Here is a 4704-nt window from a genome sequence, read left to right as displayed (position 1 = left end):
TTGTCTTATTTTCTCCTAGGATGGTCAACACCCGCAGCAACCCTGCTGCCCCAGAGCAGGGGGAAGCCAGTGCAGTTAGGGGTGAAAATCTACCTCACCCGCCTTCTCTGGCCGAAGTGATGCTGGAGGCGGAAAGAAACAAGCGTGAGACTAACCGCTTGTTGGAGCAGATTGAGCAGAACACTACACGCCATCAGCGAAATGACTTGGTGTCAATCAATGACTTTACCAAGCTGTACCCACCAAAGTTTAACCATTCCGTTGAGCCCCTCGACGTGGATGACTGGCTTCGCAGCATCACCCACAAGCTACGTTCTGCCAACGTAGCCGAAGCTGATAAGGTTACTTATGCTGCCTATCACCTCGAAGGCCCTGCTAGCCTTTGGTGGGAAAATTTTGAAGCCATGCACCCGGTCGGCCAAATCACTACTTGGGCTGAATTCAGTGAGGCTTTCCGTGAGCATCACATTCCGGAAGGTCTCATAGATCGCAAGAGGGAGGAGTTCTGCAATTTCACCCAAGGAAGACTGACTTTGGATGCATATAGTCGTGAATTTGGGAATCTGGCACGTTATGCTCCTGAAGAGGTATCTACCAACGCTAAGAAGCAGGCAAGGTTCCGCAAGGGACTTAGCCCTGAGCTTCGCCGTGATCTTCGTCTGCACGAGTGCACATCCTTTCAGAAGTTGGTTAATAAAGCCATCAGCGCTGAGACAGGTCAGACTGATTATGACGCTTCACGCAAGCACTCCCGTGATTTTGGCTCTTCATCCGGCTCTGGATCTCAGAAGCGTCGGGTGTGGATTCCAAGCACGGCACTGCCACCCAGGTTCATTCCGAGGCCATCCTTTGAGGCGCCTCGTCCCGACCAGTAGTTTGCACCGCCCAAACCCTATGGTGGCCCCGCTACTAATGCTGCTCCACGCCCCAATGTTGTGACATGTTTCAAGTGTGGAGAGACGGGTTACTATAGCCGAGAGTGTCCTCAGAACAACAACCCCAATCAGTCTGGGAAGTCCGTTGGTCGTGGTAAGCCAGCGGGAAAGACAATCTACGCCAAGCCGGTCACCACTGCACGTGGCCATGTCAACTATGTCTCAGCCGAGGAGGCTCATGAGGATCCTAACGTCGTCCTTGGTACGCTCCTTGTTAATTGCCATCCGGCATCTGTTCTTTTCGGTACTGGAGCATCTCATTCATTCATATCCGAGAACTATGCTCGATTGCATAACACGACATTCTGTGACATGCCCTCTACCATGGAAATTCAAACCCCTGGCTCTAGATGGCAAACTTCTAGAGTAAGCCATGGGAATGAAATTCTTGTCGATAGACTTGTCTTCCTTGCATCCTTAATAGCTCTCAAGTCCTCGGACATAAACATCATCTTGGGTATGGACTGGATGTCAGCTCATTATGCTAAGATTGATTGTGCCACTAGAACCGTTCAACTTACTCACCCATCGGGCAAGACAGTCAATGTCTTAACTCGAGTGGCCAAGCGCCAGCTTTACTCCCTAAACGCCAACCCCCTTCCAGACCTTGAGGATGTTCCGGTAGTCCGAGACTTTCCGGATGTCTTTCCAGAAGAACTGCCAGGTGTTCCACCTGACAGGGATGTCGAGTTTGTGATAGACCTTGTTCCAGGAACCGTTCCAATTTCTAGAAGACCATATAAGATGGCACCCTTAGAACTAGCCAAGCTTAAGAACCAACTCGATGAGTCCTTGAAAAAGGGTTTCATCCGTCCTAGTTCCTCTCCTTGGGCTTGCGTCGTCCTCTTCGTCAAGAAGAAGGATGGAACGGATCGAATGGTTGTAGATTACCGACCTGTCAACTTGGTCAATATCAAGAACAAGTATCCGCTTCCCAGGATCAACGATCTGTATGATCAGCTCACCGGATCCTTAGTCTTTTCCAAGATGGATTTGAGGTTGGGCTACCATCAAATCAAAATCAAAAACGAGGACATTCCCAAAACGGCCTTTGTTACTCGCTATGGCCAATACGAGTACATCGTTATGTCCTTCGGTCTAACCAATGCCCCAGCCACCTTCTCTCGGTTAATGAACTCGGTCTTCATGGAGTATTTGGATAAATTCTTCGTAGTATACCTCGATGACATACTCATCTACTCCAAGAATGAAGAGGAACATGACGAACATCTAAGGCTGGTATTGACAAAACTTCGAGAGCATCGCCTTTATGCCAAATTCTCCAAGTGTGAATTTTGGTTGCCAGAAGTGACCTATCTAGGCCATGTAATCTCTGGTAAGGGTATTGTTGTCAATCCCGAGCGAGTTCAAGCTGTCCTTGATTGGACTCCACCTGAGACGGTCAAGCAAGTTCGGAGCTTCCTTGGCTTAGCGAGCTACTGCCGCCGCTTCATCGAGAATTTTTCCAAGGTTGCTAAACCTCTAACTGAATTCCTCAAGAAAGATAAAAAGTTCGAGTGGACTCCACAGTGCGAGTTCAGCTTTCAGGAACTAAAAAGATGCTTGACATCTGCTCCCGTACTGGTACCACCAGATTTCTCCAAGGACTTTATTATCTATTGCGATGCCTCGCGACAAGGACTAGGTTGCATACTCATGCAATATCGTCAGGTAATTGCCTATGCTTCACGGCAATTACACCCACATGAGGAAAATTATCCCACACATGATCTAGAGCTTGCAGCTGTAGTCCATGCACTTAAAACTTGGCGACATTACCTCCTCGGTAATCATTGCGAGATCTTCACTGATCACCAAAGTTTGAAATATATCTTCACCCAACCAGATTTGAATCTCAGGCAATGACGTTGGGTCGAGTTGATCTCGGATTACGACTTAGGAATAACTTACACCCGGGGCAAAGCCAATGTCATGGCTGATGCACTAAGTCGTAAGTCCTATTGTAACAACTTGATGTTACAACAAAGTCAACCACTTCTCCATGAGGAATTTCGTAAGCTTAATCTTCACATTGTTCCCCGAGGATTTCTATCCACCCTGGTGGCGAAACCTACCCTTACAGATCAAATCATAGCTGCCCAGAAGCATGATAAGGGCATATTCCGGATTAAGAAAAACATTGCTAGCAGAGTTGCTAAATGTTTCTCCATGGATGAGCGAGGTGTTGTCTTCTTCGAGAACCACTTGGTGGTTCCCAAGAAACAACATCTACGCCAGTTGATCCTTAAGGAAGCTCATGAATCCCCTCTCACCATTCATCCCGGTAGTACTAAAATGTATCAAGATCTATGCCAGAGGTTTTGGTGGACTAGGATGAAGAGAGAAATCGCTCAATACATTGCTAATTGCGACGTTTGTCGTCGTGTTAAAGCAGAGCATCAACGGCCTGCTGGCACCCTTCAACCTTTGGCTATTCCTGAGTGGAAATGGGATAAAATCAGTATGGATTTCATTACTGGGTTTCCCAGGACCAAGAGAGGGAATAATGCCATCTTCGTCGTGATCGGCCGTCTTCCCAAAGTAGCCCATTTTCTACCTGTTCGTGAGAGTATCACCGCTAGCCAGCTAGTTGAGTTCTACATCTCCCGAATAGTGTCACTTCATGGTGTCCCATTGGAAATTAACTCAGACCGGGGGAGTCTCTTCACCTCTCGATTTTGGGAAAGTTTCCAAAATGCTATGGGAACTCGTCTCTCTTTTAGCACCGCCTTCCATCCTCAATCAAGTGGTCAAGTAGAGCGAGTTAATCAAATTCTGGAAGATATGCTCCGAGCTTCTGTCATCTCATTCGGAATGGGTTGGGAGAAATGCCTTCCATTCGCGGAGTTTGCTTATAACAATAGTTATCAAGCTAGCTTGGGCAAAGCTCCTTTCGAAGTCCTCTATGGACGAAAATGTTGAACGCCTCTTAACTGGTCAGAAACCGGGGAAAGACAACACTGTTAGGACCCCGATTCCATATCACATCGATCTAGCCGGTAACACCTCATATCACATTGCGGCCTCACGCACGGTATCCCACGGGTGTCACCTTATCAATTTTAGCCCAAGCCGGCGAAAAACGAGTTTCTGAAAACGCGACTGGGCCGTCTTTCAGACGCCGGCGCGAGAAAAACGTTTGAGAAAGGCCTGTGGGGGCGCGGCTGGAGATGCTCTAAAAGCCGCTAGTGCCACCAAGATCAGTTTTCACTAAAATCAGCTGCCGGCGGCTCAGGACACATCGCAGATCATCCAGGAAAGCGCAGGTGGCAGAGGCCTCGTGGGTGCCCGATAACTTGCCCAACACCGCCATGTGCGATGCTCTGCATCATCAAAACGCTCTCGCACGCCCCATGTCTTGCGGCCATTGTGCAAGCCTAGAAGTCACTGTGTCACGCTCGCAGGGTCGAATAGATCCACCCATGTCAAACGCCTCGTAGTATCTGTCGCCCGCGTGGCACGCACACTATCTGTGGTTGACGTCGCGGGCTGGTTGTGACCGCCACCATCCGTAGGGACCTACAATAACCTCCCGGGCGCCCACGGCTCGGCGCTCCGGGGGGGGGGGGGACGGCTGCCGCGGTAGGGTATGCCAGCGGCGGGTTATTGCCGCCCTCGAGGCACCTCGTGGAGCATGCGGCCCGGGACGCCCCACCAGACACGGCGGCCGTCGCTGTTCTTGATGCCGCCGACCACTGGCGCCTCGTTCGTGGACGCCAACCGCTGCGCCTGCCGCCGTTGGAAGTAGTCCGCCCACGCCACGTGGTTG

This window comes from Triticum dicoccoides, chromosome 7A (genome assembly GCF_002162155.2).
Source record: "Triticum dicoccoides isolate Atlit2015 ecotype Zavitan chromosome 7A, WEW_v2.0, whole genome shotgun sequence".
NCBI lineage: Eukaryota > Viridiplantae > Streptophyta > Magnoliopsida > Poales > Poaceae > Triticum > Triticum dicoccoides.
Note: the sequence above shows the minus strand (reverse complement) of the source record.